The 24,490-nt window shown below is 44.6% G+C and overlaps 1 protein-coding gene across 11 annotated transcripts in view; it reads left to right on the top strand.

Annotated features, from left to right (window-relative positions):
• The window catches only part of PAK3 (p21 (RAC1) activated kinase 3), a 260,691-nt gene that overhangs the window by 128,186 nt on the left and 108,015 nt on the right, over nt 1–24,490 (top strand). For 2 of the 11 annotated variants that reach the window (XM_014795348.2, XM_087427734.1), the window contains one exon: nt 14,995–15,142. The exons of 1 other annotated variant lie outside the window; for it this stretch is intronic. The gene's annotated coding sequence lies outside the window, so the exon portion shown is untranslated. 8 more of the 11 variants (XM_087427731.1, XM_087427729.1, XM_087427726.1 and 5 more) reach the window with 8 other exon arrangements.

The raw sequence follows: 24,490 nt of genomic DNA, 5'->3' as shown, positions 1-24,490 counted from the left end.
GCTTTCCTGCTTTACATGTATTTAACTTATATTTATTATTCCCAATTACCCTAAGAAGGAGGTGCTATTAGTTCCCCATTTCACAGATGAGGAAACTGAGGTTCAGAGAGGCTAAAGTTTCCCAAGGTCTCAAAGCTGTTAGTGAATCTGGGATTTGAATACCAGCAGTTTAATTTCAGAGTCTGCACATTGAACTTCTGTGCAATACTGTCCCGTTAGGCTTTTGTCCCCAAATCTAGTACCATTCCAATAAATCTGAGATATGACAACCCCATATCAATTCAGTGAGAATTTATTAGGCACCTACTACGTAAATCACACAGTTTTAGACACAGTGTGTGACTCTAGGTAGATTTAAGGAAATACAGCTAACTCCTGATAATTCAAGGGGCCTTCCAGATAGCCATGGGTTGGTTATCCCATCATTTATGTTAGAGCTTAATTAGCCACAGACTACCAGAGATGACTGTTGTCCAACAAAGTCAAATTGCATTGAGGCAGTGAATTCCAGAAGAACCATAGGATGCCATTCTTGAAAAGAGTTAGGAGGGAACATTTTTTGTAACATTTGGGTTCCCAAATGATTCTGAGGAGGGATAATTTCTGGATTGATTGAAGTTTCTGAAGCGAGATCAGGAGAAGGAGGTATTGACTAGGAATTGAGTACTGTCATGAGGCGAGGGTGGCTGAGCAATTGGGAATCCCCAGTAATAAATGAAAATAGCAAAGCAAGTCTGGGGCATCACTAGTAAGAAAGCAGTAGTCACTCAGGGTCGTTATGGCCTTTTACAACTGCTGCATGACCTTGGGAGAAATAGTGTTTTCTGTTAACTTTGCAGCTGGCTTTATCTGTCTGCCTTCTCAGCCTGATTAATGGCAGGGCCACTTTTTCGTAGTTCAAGCTGATTTTCTCTCTTTCAGTCTTGAGCAAGTTTTGACTCTCAGGTTTTACCCTTTTTCAGTGGGGATGAGCCTGAGAAAAAAGTTGACACTTAGATCAACCATTAGTAGTTTTGCTACTTTTCAGCTGAGTTGGTAAATGATTTAATGGAAGAGTACATGTAAAACTGGTAAATTCTGAATAAGGCTTGCATTTCAGTTAGTAGTATTACCCTAATGTCAATTCCCAGGGTTTTGACAATGTACTGTGGCTGTGTAAAATAAAATTAATACAATATATCAAATATTGGAGGAAAGTTGGGGAAGGATACCTGGGAAATTTCTGTACTATTTCTGCAACTTCTTGTGAGCCTTAAACTATTTCAAAATAAAAAGAAGTTATTTGGGCCGGCCCCGTGGCTTAGCAGTTGGGCACGTGCGCTCCGCTGCTGGCGGCCCAGGTTCAGATCCCAGCCATGCTGAGGTGGTGTCCCACATACAGCAACTAGAAGGATGTGCAATTATGACATACAACTATCTACTGGGTCCTTGGGGAGAAAATGGGGGGGGGGAAAGGAGGAGGCTTGGCAATAGATGTTAGCTCAGGGCCAGTCTTCCTCAGCAAAAAGAGGAGGATTGGCATGGATGTTAGTTAGCTCAGGGCTGATCTTCCTCACAAAAAAAAAAAGAAGAAGAAGTTATAGAAGATGTTTAGTGGGAGAACAGGTTTGTGTTGATTATCTAAGTAAGACTTTTTAAAAGTAGTCTGACTTTACCTGTGCTCTTCCCGGAATAATCCAAAATTGGTTGTACCAATGTTCTCTTATATGTCGCTGAATTTGAATCTGCTTGATTTGAATACAGTACCCAGTAGTGATGTTAGTCAACATCCATGCTTACCAAGTACAGATCCCAGTGGGGTTATAAATATGGAACCAGTTCATGCATCAGTGAGATGTCATTTGAGTAGATTCTGGAAATATACATTAAATATCACCAGGTAGGGAAAGGAGGGAGAATGTTAGTCTAGGCAAAGGGAAGGGCAGGCGGAAAGAAAGGCACAGAGTATGAAAGTCAAGGCATATCAGGGAAACAGATAATAGTTTGAGGGGTCTGACACTTGGGGTATAAGGGAGGATTAGTGGGAGAAAACAAGAACCTGGAAAGATGGGTTGGAACTGGAGTGTGACAGTCTGGATGTGATTCTCTTCTCTCTGAAATTAAGGACGTTGGACTTCCCTTATAGTACTTACTACATCTGTCTTGTGTCATAGTTACTTGGGTATGTATCTTTTCTTCCCAACTAGATTCCAAGTTCATTGAGGACATGGTCCAAGTTTGGTTCATCTATGTAGCATCTGTAGCACCTATCTGTGTGCTTTGCACTTAGTAGGTACTAATAAAATTGTCCTACGAATGAATAACATATCACAAAGATAGTTGACAGTCTCTCTCAAGAACATGTGGAGCCCCAAGATAATGTAGAGTGAGGTGTCTACCCCCAGGGAAATAAAGTAGCAGGCAGAAAAGCACACAACCCATCCCCCTCACGCTCTCTTTGTATCTGGCTTTGGTGACTGAGTATGGCCATGCCCTGCCATCTTTGACACATTCACCCCATTGCCCCCCGACAATGCCATGATGGCGTCCTTTGAAGAGAGATAACGTGCCTTGCCCTAATTGATTTAGCATTCCACTCACACTTCCCTCTGTTTAGCTTTGCTGGAGGGTTGCAGAGATGCCTCACCCCTCCACCACCTGTTCCTCAGGTCTCTGAATTATAGCAAGTATAGTGGTTCAGACGGGACCTTGAGATGATAGGTAAGGAACTCCTCAAGAAGGAGGTTTTCTCCAGGATTTGGCTGACATACATTATCTGAAGGGATCTCCACCATGACTGCTGGTGATTTTTTCCTTTCGCCTCCTGAGAGAAATATTGCATTGCTCACCACTTCAGATGGTTGCTTGTGGGGATGGGGGCACTTCTGTTCCTGAAAACCTCATTATGTGGTTATCAGGAGCAGACACTGCCCAGGTTGTCACGACAACCAGCAATGATTCAAAGCTTCCCTGAAAGGTCTGTATCTCTGGCAAATAATCAGCCTTTAGCTCTCAGCAGATGCTGAACTGAGCAGCCAATCACAGGTGAGCTGGGAAAGCATGACATCATAGTCCAGCCAGTCCAAAAAAATTAAGATTTGGTTTTCTATGTCTCTCCTTGGTTCTTTGTCCCCTAGATTTTGTCCTCCACTTTCTCCTTGTCTTTCTTTTTGCTAATAAAATGGGGAGAGCAATGAAACCAACTTTCCAAATTCAATTTACTCTGCAGTTTGACTTAGGTTCGGGCAGTGCAGTGATCGGAGTGTGTGGGGAAGGAATGTATAATGTGATCCACTTAGGAGCAAAATCAAACAGAGCATCAGTTCAATTAAGTAATGTGGTTTGGTATGTAGGAAGTGGGGCTAATTAAAACCAAGTCAGAGGAGAGGAACTTTCTAATTCTCATATTAATTCATCCAGAGCCACCTGCATTTAATTGTCGTCTTCTTTTCCTTTGCTAACTCCCTAGTGGAAGGGAGGAGGGCAGAGGCTATGGGCTTCTGAAAGCTTTTAGGTTCTATAGGGCAGGTCTCTAATGGATGCTAATTATAGTGAAGGAAGGTGAGGTGGGACCTTGGGAATGGAGACCCCCCATTCCCAAGGTCCCACCATAGAGGGAACATATGTAAATGGGGACTCATCAAGTCTATTAAGGAGGTGTATATTTCTGAAATCTGTTAAATCCACTCTTGTTCCATTAGCCATTTGCTTCCATGCAAGAGTCCAGGGAGATAGGCAGGGCAAGTTTCACAGAGGAGAAAACTAAAGCCCAGGGAGATCTGAGTCTTGCTCAAGGTTTCCTAGCCAGAGGCTAGACTAGACTCTGGGTCTCCTGATTGCCTGGCCGGAACTCTGAAGACTCAAGAGGATGGTGATTTCCTAGCCATGGGCTTTCCTCTTTTCCCAGCCTCCGGTTTTCAAGGGACCTAGGATGAGACCTTTTGGCATCTCTGAGGCTCCTTGCTCTTTGCTCATCAGGCTACTTCCCGTGTTGCCTCCTACAGGAGAGCTAGAGTCCCTGATGATGAGAGTAGGGGACAGGAAGAAAGAGGCCCAGTAGGTCCCGACCGCAGTGATGGTAACAGGTTGTAGTGATCAGGCCCTGATGAAGGAGGAGTGGGCACTGTGCTCCCATCCACTGCCATGTGCACTCGCTGCCAAGCCAGATTCTTTTGTATTCAGAGCAGGAGGGGTTTTTGTTTTAAGTGCAGCTGATATAGCAAAATCTGTGAAGACTGAGAGCCACAGAGACCCAGAGTCTACAACTGGGAACAGTTTCTGGCTGTGGGACTTGAGGCAGGGATGGGACGGGAGCCAGGATATCCAGGCTGCTTTTGCCCAGTGGCTTGTACATTTCTGCCCTGTATCCAGGGCCTGCCCAGGTATGGCTCACCTTAGCCTGGCACACCATAGCCTTTATTGCCACACTTGAACCATTGACCTGGCATTCAGACCCCTTTCGGGATAGCAGGAGTGTTTGTTTGTTTGTTTAGTTTGGTTTGTCTTAATCCAAAGAAGGCTATATTTTCCCTTTTTAATGTTTCTTACATGCAAAATGCTGTATATATGCTTATTGTAAAAAATGTACAAACAATACAGAAGTATATAAAGAGAATAGTTAATGCCCTCCTACCACACAGACATACGCACATGTCTTTTTTACCACCTTTTTAATTCCCAGAGTTAGCCTATTAGCAGTTTGGTATGTGTAATTCCAGCTTAAACACACACAATTTTTTAAAAACAATAAAATAATAGTACACATGCTGTTTTACAAATTTTTTCACTGAAGAATGTGTCAAGGTGTGTTTCTCTTTCAATACATAGGAATATACTTGATTCTTTTTAGCTGATGTATAATATTCCAAAATGTGTATATACCATAATTTATTTAAAAATTCCCCTATTGAGGGACACTTAGGTTGTCCTTTATGTAACATTTTTACATAAGATTCAGCAATGAACATACTTGAACTTATTTTGGCATGTTTTTATGAGTATATCCATAGGCAAATTCCTTGAGTTGAAATTGCTTGGTCAAGTGGCACATGCATTTACAATTTTCCTAAGTATTCCCAACTTGCCCTCCAAAAAGGCTGTGCCATTTTACACCCCCATCAATGGTATATGAGAGTGAGCAATGTCCCCTTTATCTGGGATTTGAATGGAACAGTCTAGAGATATTCCTTTTAGTTTACTTGTGTTGCTACAAGCCCCATCACAGAGCCTCTCGCTTCTCATGTGACTCAAGGGCACGGTTGGGTTGGTGAAAGCCAAAGGAGAAATACGTTTAGGGTAGTAAAAATAAGACAGAACTGAGACTGGGAGACTTGGTTTCTAGGACCGTCTCTCTGAGGCATTGGACAAGCTACTTTAAACCCCTGGGCATCCACTTGCTCATCTATGAGATGTAGATCATCGTAATTGCCACAGTACACTGTTGTGGTTGTTGTGAGGATCAAACGGGGAGATACAAAAGTGGTTTGTAACCTGAGAAGCAGGATACACGTGCCAAGTGGTTATTATGGTAGTGTTTTTATTATATCCTTAAATCAATGAACTTGAGGAAAGGAACAGGGGGCAGTGGGAGTTGAGTGGGAAAGATTACACAGATGAAATCCTTAAGACATTTCAGCTTCCCTGAAAGTTCCCACGCAGTTGTCCTATATTCTTGGAGAGCAAACCATGTTGGCAATAAAGACTGCTTTATGGTATCAAGAATATTATAGGTTATCACTCTTTCACAGGAAGACCGAAGTCTTTTGTGCTGGGTCTGGCTCCTAAGTCCAGTCCTCTTTCTATGACACCACTATGCTTTAATTTTTCAAGCACCTAATAGGATTTTGGCCCCGTGCTGGTTTCTGTAATCACCAGGGAAAGAAGAAATACACACATGAAACGTTTAAATAACCATGTGCTGTGACTGCATAAATAGCTCTGAGTTATAGCTGAGGTATATGGGAGGATTAGAGTGAAATCAAATACCTTTTAATTACAATTTAAATCAATAGCCTAGAAGACCCAAGTTAAATCATTAGCCAGGAAAATCCAGTTATACCTTGCTATTTCTTAAAAAAAAAAAAAAAGTGTTCTTATTGTTTAAAATAGCCCAAATAAGTGCATTTTACAAATCAGAGATGTAACATTAAGTAAATGACATTCATTTAGGTCATGATTTTTTACCATGATGTAAAAACAAAAATCAGTGTGATAGGTTACTTTTTTTTAACCCCAAGGTGATTAAAAAGATATCTGTAAAATCATTGGAAGCAGAACCATCCTGATTTCAACCTATTAATCAGGGATTTGAGGAGGAGGGTGATGGGTGTTTTTGCCTGAGATGACAAGTAACCACCATGCAAAAAAAAGCTATTTAAAAATGCCTGATTTTTAAAAAACACCAATCTGGTATACTCTGTTTTTTTTCAAAGCAAATATGTATTTTAACAAAACCAGTAATGCCACGTATCTCATTAGAAAAAGCATGGGCTTTGGACTCAGATCTAGATACAAATCCCAGCTCTGCCACTTTCTACAATGTTCATGTAATACTCATGGATGCATAAATATATTTTTTAATTAAGGAAAATAAAAAGTAAAATGCAAAGTGATCCTTTAAAAAGTCTGGAGTATGTTGTTTACTTAGTCTTTGCCTCCCTCTTTCCTGCTTTGTCATAGATTGGAAGGGTCGTTGTTGTTCTTTTTTCAATTCCCAGTATCATCACAATTTAAAATGAATTAGTCCAAAGAGGCATCCCATTCTCCAACTTCCCCAGATGTTGTCTCTGGTGAATCTAGAGGCCTGTTGTATGACTTTTCCTAAAAGGACCTGGGCAGATATATTAGTTCACTCTCAGTCTTTTTTTGAGGAAGATTGGCCCTGCACTAACATCTGTGGCCAAACTTCCTCTTTCTCTTTTTTCTCCCCAAAGCCCCAGTACATAGTTGTGCATCACAGTTGTAGAGTTGTAGCTCTTGTATGTGGGACGCCACCTGAGCATGGCTTGATGAGCGGTGACTAGGTCTGCACCCAGGATCCAAACCAGCGAACCCTGGGCTGCCAAAGCGGAACGCGCGAACTTAACCGCTACGCCACCGGGCCAACCCCTCACTCTCGGTTTTGAAACTTATTTTGTTGGCATTATGGAGAAATGATTGCTGGATGTTATGCAGTGTTGAGAAAATTGGATAAAAGTGCACTGAGGAGGGTCATGACCCATTTTGACCATTTAAGTATGTGAGGATATATTTATAAAACTAAGTTTGAAAGTGGAGAGGAAAAATCACCCACAACCCTACTACTTTAACCCAACTATTATAATTTTATGTTCTCTTCTGATCTTTTTTTGCAGGTGTATTTTACATCATTATGATTCAAATATACTTAGTATTTTGCATTCTTTGTCATTTTTGATGACAGCTTACTGTCTTCTTGCTGAGATTTACCATAATTTACATACTCTAGCCAAATCCTGGGGAGTATGGATTTTGGAGTAGCAAGAGATGATTTTTGGAGATCGATTTTAGGCTTTGGACACCAGCAAAAATTTGAACTTTTTCTTAAAGACAAGAGAGGCCATGGAAGGTTTTAGGGAGAGCCACATTTTAATGAAATTAAATGTACCTATCTATATCTATATGTCTATAGATACATATAAACTGGCAGTAGATTATCCTTTTTTTGTATAATGCTCTGTGTTTTGAAATGTGTTTCATGCACAGAAAGGTAGTTTCCCCATCTAGACTGTCATCTCTTTGAATCCCACTGCCATAGCTGCCTGAGTTTACTGTGTATTCCAGAGACTCCGTCAGTGTAACCTGCTTGCTCGCCTGTCAGGTGGTGTCCCGAATCCAAACCATTTCACCCCAATAAAGAGGGCCTGTGTAGCTGGACATATTTCCTCCTCTGAAAATTTATCTGAAATCCCATTCTTCCTGAGGGGACAGTTAAGGAAGATACATGAAATACCGCAGCCCCTCACTACTGTCAGGTGCGCCTCTTTCTTGATGGCCCCACCTCCGTCTAGACAACCCTGACAGTATAGAAGTTTCCATCTCCTTTTCCTATCCCTCTCCCTATTCCCTCCCCTTGATTTTTTTTCCCTCCCAAGCGCTTCCTGCCTGGAAACAAAAGATTGGTCCTTAGTAGCCCACTCAGGGCGATTTTAGTTGTATGCTCACCGTCTGATTGGCCTATGTACGGCGCAGAGCCCGGGTGACGTCATAGCGGAGAAGGGCTAGGGAGCGGTTGTGGAGCAGGGGCTCTACCGCGGGCGGCCAGCTGTCGGCAGCTGACCGTCTGGGGTCTCGGGCGGGGGGGGGCTGCAGTTTTTCCCGGCTTGGAGCAAGTGTGCGGGGCCGGGAGGAGAGCCAGGGGGAAGCGGGCCGGGCCTGGGGCTGCGGCTGCGGCCGCGGGGCTGCGGCTCCCCAGCCCCGCCAGCCGGAGCGTTCGGAGGTAGAGGAAAGGTCTTGACAGGGTGGCTGGACCAGTGGCAGGTAAATCCCTCGACTTGCGGCACCCGGCTCGCTCCGGGGAAGGGGTGGAGGCTGGGTGCTGCTGGGCAGATTTTCTGCCTCGAGCGCCCTACGTGGCTCCCGCGGAGCTCGGAGCCCCAGCGCGCAGTTTGCATGATCCGGGTTCGCGAACGCGGACAGGTGGGTGTGTCAGGGCCATCCCCCGGAGGGCCTGGGCCCCTTCGCTGGGTCAAGCCCTAGACTCGCTTGCTGGGGCCTGGGCCTCTTGAGGCAAAATCCGCCCCAAAAGCTACGTCAGCCTGTAAGTCTTGTACCATCTTCCCGCCGCCCTCCCCCAGCCACAGGAGCGGCGATGACAGTACCCCCCTAAGGGGAGGGGGTGTGGCCGCGGCCCGGGCAAGTCCCGGGGAGGGGGAAAAGCTCGACCTAGCAAACAGAAAAAGTGACGATTTTCTTAAACGGGCGCCTCTCGCCCTTTTTTTTTGTTTATCCCCTTTCCTTATTTTGCTGAGGGGAGGGTAGTGACAGAAGGACTCCTCTTCTCCTGCGAGACTGGGATGATGCAATAATGTCCCTAGAAAGCCCAGGGTCTGTCAGTTGGCCTTTGTCTGGGGGGCAGGGTCATTAGGTTCACTTTCCCCCTTCCCTCTCCCTCTCACCTCGCAGGGGGCCTTACCTTCAGTTTGTGAACTGACTCAGGCAAAATTACTGCCGCACTTTTGGGCAGAGTGAACGTTTTAGATTCTTGCTCTTTCAGGTTTTCCTTCCCTAGGTGGTGGTTGAAGGATGGGGGAGCCACGGGAGGGTGGTGCCGGCAGGGAGGCAGCCAGAGGCCCCACTTGTTTTTTGGTCCCACCTTCCAGAATCCAGTGACAGACTCTGGACTTGAGGGTTCTGGGCTGTGGTCTGTAGAAGCCAAGGAGAGAAGGGTGAGTGGCTTGACTTTGGGAAGCATGAAGGGGGCGGATGCAGTGCTATTTTTTTTTTAATGGCTTTTAGCAGGGAAGCCTTTAGCCATGTTAGTCTTGCTCCGCCCATGGTTTTGCAGACTCAAATCCAGGTCAAGTGTATGGCTGTCTGAGGTGTTGGAACAGAAGGAGGTCCATTCCTGTTGGTGACAACACTGTGGCCCTGTTCTGGGATGACCGAGGTGTAAAGGTCAGTGCAGTTTTCACTGGGCCATTTGCAAAATTATAATGGGGCAGGTCTATGATTTGGTACTTGAGGCCCCTAATCAGGGGCACCTTGGGCAAAGGGACTTAATGTGGTAATGGATGATTAATAGGCCAGAGCTTGGAGAGAGAGCCATGTAAGCCTCTATTTCTGGATACAAATGTCATACCTCCATCCCCCATGAAAGAGGCAAAATGGGAAGAGGCTGGGATGTATGCTGGGTAAAACCCGACAGCTAAGAATCTTAAATCTCGAGGCCAGAGGGACCTTGAGATGTCAAGGAGCAGACCCTCCAAGCCTCCAGGCAGGCAAATGGGCCTTGTAGGCGAGACCTTACAGAAAAGGGAGGTTCACCTGTGATGGGGTGCAGGCAACGGGCTACAATGCCCTAAAGGATGTTCTGACTAGCTGACCATTCCCACAGGTTGTAGATTTTCTGGTTGGAAGCAGAAATGGTGTATAGAGCAGACAAGCTTGCTGAGGTCTTTGGGGGAAGGGGCATGGATGTGACAAGTGAGGGAAATGAAGAATAACTGCGAGGATAGGGAAGTGCTATCCCCGTCAGAGACTCTGCTATTGTGAGGTCAAAGAGGGTGGTCAAGGCAAAAAAAAAAGAAAATCAGATCTAGAAATCAAATAGAGTAGGTAGATAAGATCAGATGGAGTAGGTAGGAACAAAGTGATGGAGAGATAGAAGAAGAAAAAAGCCTTTGTCTTACCAGTAGCCCAAAGGCCCTGATTTCCCTGGTGAGACGGGGGAATTTTGGTGGCTCAGCCCAGACTGAGAGAAATCATGTCGATATTTCTCGATATTTAGGGACTGAATAGCATTCCCATCAGTGTAACCCACTTTCAGCAGCCAGTAGCTTTGGTCAAGGGAAGAAGAAACTCCATGAGCAGCAGCCTCAACAACCGGCTCTTTCCTCCTGGGTAAGGACAAGGGAGTGGAGGCGCTTCGAATCTGGCCAAGACTGGTAGGTTGACTGCTTTTACATGGGGTGGGCCAGCTCCAGGTCTGGGGCCCCTGCTCCGGGCACGGAGGTATCTGCCTGTGCTCAAAAAAAAAAAAAAGCTCTCCTTCCCAGGGGCCCATGGGACCCTGTGCAGGCTGAGGGACAGTGAAAACCACTGCCCTAGAAGGTAAGTGCAGCTGTTGAGTCATCTGGGGTGCAGCTTATGCTTCAGCTGCCTTGTTGTCCCCCAGCCTCTCCACCTGCTAGAGGCTAGACGTTTCCTTCTGCAGGGCCTGGGGCGGACTCGCCTGCCAACTTCGCACTATGTGGTTTCTCCAGTAGGGGGTGGGAAAGGGCATGCAGCAGCGTACAGGGCTTGGAATCCTCCATTTCAGGTGTGAACCCTGAGTCTCAGATCAAGTAACAGCCATTCATTTAAAATCTGATTTAGGGATACCAGAGAAGCAAGTGAACCCTCAGGTCTGGCAGTCTGTTTCCATTTCCCTCCAGAAATGTGTCACTTCCTACCGCGCTTCGTGACTTTGGAAGGCATTTGCATTTACATATGTGGTGATTACTTGAATCACTAATACACACAGCCTAACCCAGAGTTTAATTGGAAATGTTAATCAATGCAATGGATCGGTGTCTGATTTGCACATTTGGTGAATTATCGGCAGGTTGGGGCAATCTGTGCTGCACCTAGGGGATGCGTTGAGGAGCAAAACGTGTAGCTACAGCTGGGTCTGCAGGTGGGAAGTAAAATGGGGGAGGTGGACCTTGAAGACTGGCAAGAGATGAACGATTTACTGGTGGGGAAAGGAGATCATTCCAAAGGTGTGGTCACAGAGAGGCCTGGGTGACTGATCACTGAGATGGAATAGGACAGTCTTGGATCCCACACAGTGGAGGGGGAGGCTAGGGTTTTTCCCTGCGGTGAGAGGGGGCTGCATTTGGAGAAGGAAGTTTTTTAGGGACTAGAGGACCATGACCTGGTGTGGAATGAACCCTGGGAGTCAGAAGTCAGGTGTTCTGGTCTGAGTGTTTCTGCCTCTCTCTTGGCCTCAGTTTCTTTGTCTTTCAAGTGATGGGATTGGACTAAGTAGTTTCTAAGATGGTCATGACATTTTAGGAAGTGAGTCCATTTGTTCTTGGTAATGAAGACAGGTCCACTAAAGGGCAGTGCCTTCTGCCTCCCCTGCAAATTAACCCTTCTAAGTCTCACTTTTAATTTTTTTCTTTTGTGAGGAAGATTGGCTGTGAGCTAACATCTGTTGCCAATCCTCCTCTTTTTGCTGAGGAAGATTGGCCCTGAGCTAACATCTTTGCCCATCTTCCTCTACTTTGTATATGGGACACCGCCACAGCATGGCTTGATGAGTGGTGTGTAGGTCAGCACCCGGTATTCGAACCTGCAAACCCTGGGCCACTGAAGTGGAGTGTGCGAACTTCACCACTATGCCACCAGGCCGGCCCCCTAAGTCTCAGTTTTTGGTATTTCCTCCAATTTTGGGGAAAACAAATGCAAAACAAACCCACAACTACCACTCACATTTCATCTCTTTCAATAGTTTGATTTTACTTTTATTTCATGTGAATAGGGAACAGGAGGGAAAAGAGAAGCCCAAGCCAAGAATCTGCTGGTGGCCCTATAACCAAGCCCCTGAAAAGCTCTATGGGGATCTTATACGGTGGGGGGGGTGGGGGGTGCAGATATTCGCTAGTGGCCCTGACTCCCTAACTCAGTCTCAAAATAGAAGGGCTTGGGGTGAGGGTGAAAGAAGGGCCTGGCTTAGGATGTGTATCCTTTTTCTTCTGTCTTTCTCCTCCATCTCTCTTTGGGCCAGATGAACTTTTTGGAATTCTGTACCTTGGAGACACTACCCCTAACTATCAGCACAATTGCGCCCTCTAGTGATCTCAACAGGGACACCTTTGGCAGAGTTCCCCATGCTCTGGTGCTAAATCTTTGTGCAGCTGTTACTCCCTGTGGAGAAGGGCTCTAGTCCTTCCCACTGGCCTGAAGGAGAAACTCAGGCAGCTGTGGCTTCCTGAAGGCCCTTCTCGTAAATGGATGGCGCTGATAGTTGAGAGAGGGAGCAATCCCCCTAGTGCCCAGTTTCTTTGGGCCTGAAAAAGGTTCCAGGACTCCTTTCCCAGCTATCTTCAGTGCTGGGCAAAGCATCTGTCATGAGAGAGCTCCCTGGTAGAGGGAGAGTGGTTGTCAATAACTTCCCTCCCCGCTAAACAAGGTGGCAGCCCTAGTCCTCAGACAGAGATGCTGGCAGGAAGCTGGAGTGCAGCAAGGCTGGGGTGCTGGTAGGCATAAGATGCATGCACTAATCCCTACCCCAGCCTCCAGCAGGAAGCTGAGCCATGGGTGCACACACAAGGCAATAGAGACACACAACACGATATAGACACACAATGTGGCATAGACATGACACATAATATGGATTAGACACGTGGCACACAGCACAGAGAACATGCAATACACATGGAACAGAGTGCAGACCCCAGCACATACACAATATGGTACTGACAGGATACACATACACAACACAATATAAACACAATTGCACACACATCCAACATGATACAGACTTGACACAAACACAACATAATATAGATATGACAACACACACACACACACAATATGGTACAGGCACACAAATACAGCATGGTACAGGGAGCAGCACAGATAAACCTAACCCCACATGTGCTCACACACAGGACACATCCCCACACTCCCAACACAACACACCCCCAGGCAGGTGAAAGGAGTGTGACCACCAGGCAGAGCCCTGTGTCCTGCCAGTTGCATCTGCACTGGCTCCAGCTGTATAACTGGTGAGTTTGAAGCAGGCTGCCATGGAGTTAATAAGTGGCTGAGGGGAAGTGGAGGTAGGCCTAAGGAAAGCTCTTGATCTTACACAGAAACCTGGAGGTGCTCCGTTAGTGCAGGTGGGAGCATCCCCCTTCTATCCTCTAGCACTGTTCCCCACCCCTATGGGTGTATGCTGCCTCCCTAGGACCAGCCCTCAGCTCTGGGAATGGGCAAGGGGCTTCTTGCAGCCATTCTTCTTGAGCCCTCTTGGAGCCCCGCCCCTCTCTGGAGCTTTGGCAGCCCTCACTCCCTTACCTCCAACCCACCCCCTTGCAGGATGAACTCATGCAGCGAGGGAGGAGGTAGGCAGACCACTCAGCAGGGCAGTGGGTGGGATTTGGAAAGGCACCTTGGAGTGTGCATATGGGAAGCAACAGGAAATGCCAGGGCTGCTGGGGGACAGACGTGCTCTGGAGTCTTGCCAAGAGCAAGTGGCAGACCTGGGATATGTCTTGGTCTTCTTATTTAAGTAGGGGTAATTGGGAATTATGGGGGCCCTTGAAGCTTGACCCCTTGAAGCTTCAGTTTTGCTGTCTTCACCTTTAGATGTCCATCCATCCATCCATCCATCCATCCATCCATCCATCCATCCGTGTCTTTGGATTAGGACCCTGTGCCTTCTGGTATCCTCTAATAGATGTGTCCTAACCTGGATCCAGCTTTATTGGGAGTTACATATAGGTGCTGCTTTTCTTTGAGGATCAACACCATGGAGGGAAGGGGGGGAGGGTAGGAAGGGTCACAGAGCTTGGGGCCCTATCAACATAAGATAGATCTGCTCCTTGAGAAGCTAAAGTGATTGTGGGGAAAGGCAGAAAAGGGAGAGGTTAGAGAGACCCCGTCTCCATCATGGTTGGACATGGAAACCTCTGTGGGGAAGATAGGGTAAATTGTCAGCAAAAAAAATCCCACAGTATATATTTATCCTAAGAAATCTGAGGAAGACATACCTGTGGTGGAGATTGGCGGAAGGCAGAGGGGAGTTCCAATTAGGATCAGGCTGAGGCCCTCAGATTCTGTGAGATGACAGCAAATTAGGGGACTTCAGAGTGCCCCTCCCTCCAGTGAAGGAGGTTGTTGAGAAGGGAAATGGAGTCAGAGACTTGGAGTTGAGGGATGAAATAACCTGAACAGCAGTGCCAGGACTTCAGGAAGATTTTCCATCATCTCTCAGTACACCAGACCATACCACCTCCCATAAATGTGTAAATATTTCACATCTTTCGTATTTGATTTAGTCCTCCCAGCACTTGTCCAAGGTGACTAGGGCAGGTCTTTTCCACTTGATAGCAAGCATATGCAGAGTGGTGAGGTGACAGCAGTTCTCAACTTGAAACTCTCAGTTCAGTGCCATTTCTGGACTCCTGCAATGCTCTTTTACACTTCTCACCTCTCTGATTCTCTGCCTTCTTAAGGGATTTTCTGAAATTCACCGTAGTGTGTGTGTGATGTTTGGGGGGTTGGACAAGGGAGTTGTAGCAGGTGGGGAAGGAGGTTCCTGCTCCCCCACAATGCTTCTCTTGGCAGGTTTCCCCCAAGAGAGAGCAGCCGACTCCTTGCATCTTGTGGCAGCTGGTGTGCCCAGCACTGAGTCCATCGGAGCTGAAGGCAGCCTGGCCCCTTCTCATGGGCAGCGCCCACCTGTGCTGAAGTCCTACAGCGGTGGCAGTGTGAGGTGAGTAATGGATTCCAGGGCAGGGAGTTAGGGATCTCCAAATCCAGGTAAATGCCACCTTTCCATTAGAGCTCCCAATATTAATGACCTTGCCCAGTGCCTCACCAGCCAGGCCTCATAGCACAGCCCCTACTTTCTGGGGAATTGTGCCCAATACAACTGCCCTTGGTTTCTTAGTTCCTCCATCTCTAATATGGGAGTGACAGCCTTGACCTACGTCCTGGGGTGAGTAGGAGAAACAACCTAACAGTCACTGCCAAGTCCTTTGCAAATGTCAAGCTTCATCTAAGAGCTTCAGTGTAACACAGACGTGCTTCCCATCAAGCTGTCATTTCCTTTCCTCCTAATTCCCTGAAGTCGAAGTGGCATTTCAGCCACATGCCACAAATTCACCAATCGGTTCCTCTAATTTCTACCACCCCATAAGTTTAATTTTACTTTCCTATTGAAAGTATACCCCCACCCCATCCATCCCAGCTTCTGGGCCTGGCAGGCTTAACTTAAACCTTCCAGAACCTTCCCTCTGCCTTCCCACCCAACCAGGGAGCACTTCCTCCCCCAGCTCTCCAACAGCACCTGAGTCTGTAGCATGCAGTGTAGCCCTTGCTTCTCTACTGCCTTAAATAATTCTTGCATAGTTACTGGAGTGTTCATCTTGGCAGGTAAACTAGACTGTAAGCTCTTCAGGGGTAGGGACTAGATGTCACAGGTTTCTAGTCTCGCTCACAAATTCCTGACAGTTCACCAGAAGCTCTTCAATTTGGGCCTCTCTCTCTTCCTCTCCACTTCTTTCAGGTTTCTTGGCCTGCCTCTCTGATCATCTACCTGTCTCTTTTCCACTCAGGCTGCCATTATAGCTTCCTCTTTTGGCTTCTCTGTCTGGCCTTCTGTTGCTATATGCTGCAGTCCACCTATCTGTTTGTATTTTACCATCCCTCTGTTTGGTCTTCTGTCTGTCTCTTTGTCCGTTACTTAGGCATCTCTCACATTGTCTAAGTCAAAAACAGCCAAAATAAAAAATATCCAAGAAAAACAAACTAAACAAAACACAAACAAGGAATATGCAATGCAATTCCCTTTCACACTGAGCCTGTCCTGGGCCTACAGGACAAAGGAAAACTGCAGCTCAGCGGCAGGTGTTTCTGTGATGCCTTTTCATGAAGGGGAAGCTCCAGAGTTTCAGCCGTGAAATTGAAGGTATGAAATTACAGCCTTGTTGATACTGATGCGTTCAACTTTCTAGAGATGTTCTGGTAGGGGATCCTCTATAGACTTTCGGCGACAGAAGGTAACTAGAACTGGCTAAAATAAGAAGCAAGCCCCTGGGTCTCTCCTGGGTGTTCTATGACAGCTACACTAATAACTTGTATTTATTGAGTGTCAACTGTTGCCGGTACTGTGCTAGGCATTTTACTTGCATGAGACCATTTGAACCTACAATAACTCTGCAAGGTAAGTATTTTTTTCTAATAGTTAACTGTATTTGTTTCTGATTATAAAAGTGATACTAGCTCAAGGTAGGTATTATTACCATCACTGTTTTACCCATGAGGAGATAGAGGTTGAGAAGGGCTAAGTAACTTGCCTAAAACTGGACACATGTTGTAACTTTGGGTGGAAAGACACTTCCTGGACAGTTTCTCAGCATCCCAAATTATGTTCATACCCTTCAGTGCACGTACACACTCTCGCGTACTCTTGTACATTCACACAATCATGTTTATCTCATTGACTCACACTCACTTTTCATACTGGACACATTCATAGTGATGATCACTCTTACGCCCTGACCCTCACGCACAATCATATTTATGAACACACTACATACAGGCACATTCATACTGCCACACACTGACATATACTCACATTTATATACTCACATTTTCATGCTGACACACACTCACACTTAACCATACACCCCACCCTCACATTCTCATCCACTCATACCTTTATGTTCTTTCTTACATTCTCATAGTCTCCCAGTCACACTTGCACACTCAAATCCACACAGATGATACAATCACCCTTAACCCTCAGATTCCTACACAATCACACACACTCAACACACATTGACTTTCCCCTGCCTCTTTCTTGTACAGTCATAAACACACTCAATTTCATACACTCCAACACATTTGCACTGATACCACTATTTCCTCCTCACAGTCACACATTTACACAACTTATAACTCATCACAGGGACACACATGTGTATACATGCTCTTATGTTTGCATTTATACATGTTCACACCATAAACACAATCTCACCCATTTAAACTCACACTTGCTTGCACTCTTACATTCAGAATTACATGCTCTTTCACTCATATGCTCAGCGCTGACACTATCTCCTGCTCCTCTCACATTCACACATAATCACACATACACATGGAAATACTCATTTTGACATACATTCACACTCACACACTCACCTTCACACTGAGACATAATTGCACTCTATGCCACACTAACAGGCACACATTCTCAAATAGAATCATATGCACACTCATTTTCATAACTCAGTCATTTTCACTGACACACATCACCCTACCCTCAAAGTCATAACACAATCACATGCAGAGGTGCACTCACACTGACACACACTGACACATACATATGCTCACTCACATTCAGTACTCACACAAATTTGCATTAACACACAGTCACACTTACTGCACACCCATGCTTACATACTTACATTCTCACATACTCTCACATTCACTACCATACGCTCAAAATCATACACTCCCACACATCCCCATGGAGACACAGTCACACTTCCTCACACTCACATACATTCACATGTACACCGTCTCACGCTCCAACTCCAACTTGTACATCACACATACTCACACTGGCACAATCACTCTTCCCACATGCTCACGTTCTTATACATTCCCACTCTCAAACTGTCATACTGACACACCCTCACTCCCATTTTGCACATTCACACCAGTATGCATGTAGTGACATGCACAGTCACTGACCTGCGTTTACACTGGCACACATCACATTGACCCACACAATTCACACTGCCACAGTCAATTCACATAGGTGCATACATGCACTCACACACAGGCAGTTACTGATCCTACCTATGGCCACATAGATTCACGCTCAGACTCATACTCACCCTGCCATGTCTTCTCTTACACTGATACACTTGCTCACACTGAACCATGTGCCCATGTAGTCACTGATGCATGGGTATACTGACTCTCACTAAACACACTCTCCTGAACCGTCATGGACTCTTACCCATACTCTCACATGGACACATTGACACTAACACATACTCACACTGACACTGACTTAACATTCCCTCACTGAGATGATCCTATTGACCCACATCTACTCATATTGATTCACACATGCTTATAGTGACCCACACTGTCATGCACACACCCACATATACTTTCCCAAACTCTTATACATACCCCCACACTGGTATTGCCACATTCACATGCTTTCTCACTGACACACACACCGTAACACAACCAATTGCAGCTAATAGTTCATATTCACAGTTGTCACTTTTTTGTCCTATTTGCTACTAGTGCTCTCCACACCTCTGCTAAAAGGTTTTCCAGCAACATGTGGTCAAAGGAACAATGTTGGTCTCAGCCAGGGTGCCAGCGGGATTAGATCTTTCCAGTGCAGAAAGGAGTGGAATTTATGTCTAGGATTAAAAAGAAAAAGCTCAAACTTGCAGATCAAGTTTTATATCCTTCACCATAGTTTCCTTTTAAAGAAATCATCTGTAATAAAACCTTAGCCAGTCCTGTCAAAATGAGGTTGGGGTTTAGATGGTGTATTTATTTTCTGGAAGTTTATAGCTTAACTTGCTACCTCCTTTCCCTCCCAAGGCGGGAGAAGGTGAAGAATGTGTTTGTTTATACACTCTTAATGGTCTCCTATGCAAAAGTGTGTGCCTCCAATTTTATGCTTATGATATGGAATTCATTGATGATTAGACACATGGAAAGGGCAGGCCTGCTTCCAGCAGGAACCTCTAATCTAGCCAAGTCTACTTAATAGCCTGTTAACCTTAGAATATGGTATTCAAGAAAGAGGGAAAAAAATGGTGAATGAGTTACCTGGATGATAAAATAAATTTCTATCGTGAGTGTGCATGCACATATATAGTCCCCACTGGAATTTCAACAACTGTTACTAACAAGTTAGAGGAAATTTCTCAGTAGGCATGGGTAAAGACAAGCTGAATAAACTTCCTTGCACTCCAGACAGACTGTGGATTTCCCTAAAAGAGGGTGAAAAGAAGCACAAAACCCAAGAGTGAACCAGTAGGAGTCTGGTACCAGAGTTGTACACCACCCTAGTTTCTCACCAGAGATTTAGAAACATGAGAGCACCTTAAGAGTCCATGACTTCCCCTGGTGGAGTCTTCCTGGAGTAAAAATGAGTGCAAAATATGTCTAAGCTGCTGTTTGATATGGGTTCTGGCTCACCATGGGGAAGAGCCTATACTCTGGAATACCCCCCAACACCTCACACCTGCCGTTAGATTGAGAACTTCTTTGATAGCAGAGACCACATCATCTTACTTAGTTTATTTTGGATACCCAATGCTTAGCACAATGCCAGGCCCAGAGCAGCTACTTGTGAAACTCAATTAGGAAACTAAAAGTGGTAGGTGAGTAGCAACATGTTGTCAGGACAGATCCAGTGCTGTCCCAGCAATCCCAGAATTCCAATGGCATTGCCAGCTCAGATTGAGGATCTTCTATCGGCCCCACATAGTGCTAGGCCCAGAGGGACATTCAAATGAGTGAAAGACACATGCTCTGTCCTTGAGGTAATTTTATTTGAATGGGAAAGATGAAGTCACCATGAAACAGTAGTACAAGGCAACAGTCTTGAAGCTTGGGATTGGAGGAATCTTTATCATGTAATCCAGTGGTCTTCAGGCTGCAAAAGCCTTGAGGGCCCATGAGTAGTGGGGAGCAGCAGTCAGGATTTAGGAAAGCCACTTCTCAAAGCAAACCTCCTCGTAGACATCTTGCTTATTAACACAGGGCTGTACCATCTTTCCAGAAGATTGTGTTACAGAGCCCTGCATCACTGGGCATAAGGCAGAGGAAGAAAAGTGAGCTATAGACCTTAATGGAAATATTGTACTTAATTAAGATTTAGCCACCACCTCCTCCAAGAGACGGCTTTAGGGAAATAGCCTGATAAATTTACATTTGATAGTTTCTGCTGATATGCTGAGACTCACCAAAAGCAATTTATAAAATTTACAGTACTGGCTGAATTTTAGGAAGGGGAAAAATGCACCTGCCTGAATTCACTTGAATGCGGTCAGAAGCACTAAGTGAGGAGAGCCACCTCCTTTCATTTATATGATATTTTATTCTTTTCAAAATATTTAATAACCCATTCATCCATTATGATAGAGACATTAGAAACACAACTCTGAAGTCAGCTAGACCAACATTTAAATCCCAATTTTGCCACTCCCTAGCTATGTAACCTTGTTTGAGTCAATTATTTATCTCCCTTAAGTCTCAGTTTCCTCATCTGTAAAATGAGAGTGGCACTAATATCATCTACCTCATCGAGTTATGAGGATGAAATGAGGTAATATGTGAAAGCATTTAGCACAATGTCTGGCCTATAGTAAGTGCTCAGCAAATGATAGCTCTTATTATTATACTTACCCCAGCCCTTTGAGATAAGCACTTTCAAAGGGACAGAATCCTGAGATAACAGAGAAACAGTATGGTTCTTTGCAGCCAAAGACCTGATTTTCACAGGACTTGTTGCCTGCTTTCAAGTCTTTATTTTGACCTAATCACAAGGTAGGGGTCAGTGCTCATCCCCATTTAAGAAGATGAGTGAAAAATAGAATTAATCCATGGAGAGTTTCCTCAATTCCTGTGTCATTTTAGGACATGTTTATCTGACCACTGCAGCAATGTTTCTTGTTCATTTCAATGTCCACTCTAGTCCTACAATTTTCCCCTTGAAGTTGTGAAGCCTTCAGTGATGTCACCTTCATTTGCTGGCACAGAATCTTGGGAGAAGGGGAATGGAAGAGAGTCCTGATGCTGGTGGAGCCAGAGGTCTGGTCTCTAACCACAGGCACTCCTCTGCTGTTTAATGCTGAAATGTCTGCTTTGTGGGTGGAGGGTCTGCTCATTTCCAGGCTTTGGTCCCAAACAGCATAGTGGAGGCACAGTTCACTTACTCTGAAGCCCTAAGAACATTTGTGTCTACGCAAAAGCTGTGAGTAATTGAGAACTAATCATATCACATGAAACTGTTGTGTGACTAAGGAAGCATAGATAAAAGCATGGGCTTTGGAGTCACACAGACATGGGATTGTATAGTCTTACTATTGTACTTTCTAGCTCTATGACCTTAGCAAGTGACCTGATGTCTCTGAACGTCAGTTTCATCTGTATTGGTAGACATCTTCTATTGGTAGAATATCTTAAATTATTTCAAAGCATTTCCCACATGTGGGTCATTTGATCCTCACAACCTCTTGGTGAACATGTTTGTACATGAGGAAATAAATTCAGAGGGGCCAGGGGATGGATTCAAGGTCATGAATCTCATTAGCAGCAGTGCTAGGCTGAGAGGGTGCCAGTCCACACTGAATATTTACATCTTTGCTTGACAAAGTTTTTTGGGGCTAGTTAGCAAATAAGAGCTGTTTGAGCTGAACATAATCTTGCTTGTGAAAAAACGTCTAAACGCTAGCTACGGTTTATCTGCTAGCTGAACCACATTGTGTTTCTCTTTGTGTACTGTGTGATGCCCAGCACATTGCAAGAGTGCAACAAATGTATCATCGTAAGAGTACCCTATGCAACAAGACTGAGTGATATATGGCTACAGTGGCACATTTCACCACCAAAAGGAAAATCTTTCTAGAGGCATCCTGTGTGGTTCTGTTCATGCTGCTCAAGTAACACCGAATGTCCAGAGTCTGGGAGTTCTTAAAACATGCTGAAACACATCATCAGACCTCCAGTGCCACTTGGCTGTTTCTCTTCTGACATGAAAATTAGAAGACGTCAACTTTAGTAAACTCTAGGGAAAGGCTGAAAGGACAGAAAGATAAGAGCACTTTTGACTTCCCTGTAACATTTGCCTCCTAGACCTACTCGTCTTGAAGTACGCTTCTCTTGGTTTCCATGACATCATATAGCCAGTTCCTCCACTTCTTTAACTGTATTTCTCAGGGGTCTGGGGTTCCTTTTCCAGCCTCTAAATATTGGTGTTCCCCAGAGGTCTTTTCTTCTCTCTTATTATATACTCTTCCTGGCAGTTACACCCACTCCCATGCCGATGGTCTCCAAATTAATACCTTTAGCCCACTTGTCTTGTCTAGCTCTCCATCGAGCCATTTCATAATGCCAAATAAACGTGTTAGAACTACTGCCACAATTGCATTTATTTTCTTAGTCCTGCTGTGTTTATTGAGAGGAATAAATATAGCTAGAGATATATTTTTTCCCACCACATGTGAATTGAAGTTTCCTTTAGCTTTTTATTATTTACTAAGTGGTTTATACCTCTCAAAGACAAGATGCTTTGATTTGTTTTCCTTCCCACTAGATATTTCTAGTTTAACTTTTACTGCGATATCTAATGTGTTATTGTGTTTGTTCTCTCTTCTTTGTATATTGACTTATACAAAAATTACATATTTGAGGTCCATTTGTAGATATTTAGTCGTTGTAGAATTTTTATGTTTGTTGGTAGAGTCTATATATATATATATATATATATATTTAGATGAATTTTCCATAAAACTCATAAGCGCTGTTCTATTGGCCAAAACCAGAATAATGTGTTCTTATTATTCTCTTGGGAATATGATTATTGCTGGTTGTCCACTGGCTAATACAAGGGGCCTCCAATATAATCATATTTGCTATCAGCACACCAGCTTCATTAGTTGTCTTTTTAATCACCATTCTAAGCTACTTGTTTATTCTCATTTCAAAAAAACAGAAACTGAGGCACAGTTCTGTTTGGAATCCTAAACAAAATCTAAAAGCTACACTGGAGGTATAATGTACAGCATGGTGACGATAGTTAATAATACTGTATTATATACTTGAAATTTGCTGAGAGTAGCTCTTAAGTGTTCTTACCATACCAAAAAAAAAGGGGAACTATGTGAGGTGATGGATGTGTGAATTAACTTGATTGTGGTAATCATTTCACAGTGTATACATATATCAAACCATCACATTGTACACCTTAAAAATATACAATTTTTATTTGTCAATTATACCTCAATAAAGCTGGAAAAACTCCTAAAGACTAAAAAAACCATTAGGCCTCCCACATTCCTCTGGGCCTCTTGGGATCAGTATATATTTTTTCCCAGATTTCCAGTTTAAGTCCTGAGACCAGTTAATTCCACCAGGCCTAGCATCCCTGCCGTCTTTGGCAATGTCCAAAATAAGAGGACCCTCTTGAAATCTCTCTTCTCCTGTCTTTCTAGTCCCATACTGCCTGTGTTTCCTTTCCCCTGGCTCATTTTCTCAGTGTTGTCCCTTTTCAAAATTGTTTCCATGTTGCTACCTGGAAATCCTACTCCATGGGAAAAAAGTCCCCAAGTCTTCAACCTTAGACATCTGTTACATTGTCACCAGAATAATAGTTCTATAAATTCAAAGCTAATCATGTCATCCCACTGCTCAAAACCTCTTCATCTAGACAGGAAGAGCCCAGACCCCAGAGATAGGCATACAAGACCCTTTTTAATTTGATCTCTACTGATCTTATTGTTTCCCATCCCTCTCCTTTGCTGTAGTCACACCAAGTTATCTGTAGTTCCTCTAACACACCACGTTGTCTCTGGGCCTTAGCATATGTTGTCCCTTGCCCCTGAAACATGCCCTCCCTATGATTTGGTTACTTGTTCTTCCTAATTCATCTCTAGTATACTTCCTTTGTGATGCCTCCTTCTTAAGGATGTTGGGAGACTCTCTCTCTGTCCTTCAGTTGCAACCTGTTATCTTTGCACTGAGCTGTCATGGCCAATACCTATTACACTTTAAGTCTCTTCAAGGGCAGGGATTGTACCTTGTTCATCTCTCACCCTAGACCCTGGTGAGCTCCTACTCATCCTGCAATACCCTGCTCAAGTGCTATATCCTCTGACTCCTCTGGGAAGCATTAACTATCCTTTCTCTACTGTCCTTCCAAAGCATCCTCTGCCTTCCTGGGCACATAGTAGACACTGTGTAAATGCTGAGTGAATACATTTATGAAGGTTTAATGATTTCCTCAAGATTATAGAATAATCCAGAAGGGGAGCTAGAATTAGCCTTCCCTCTTTTGTTGGAGACAACTCTTTTG

This window comes from Ceratotherium simum, chromosome X, assembly GCF_057802395.1.
Source record: "Ceratotherium simum simum isolate JZ-2026a chromosome X, ASM5780239v1, whole genome shotgun sequence".
NCBI classification, from domain to species: domain Eukaryota; kingdom Metazoa; phylum Chordata; class Mammalia; order Perissodactyla; family Rhinocerotidae; genus Ceratotherium; species Ceratotherium simum.
Note: the sequence above shows the minus strand (reverse complement) of the source record. Positions and strands in the feature narration are given on the sequence as shown.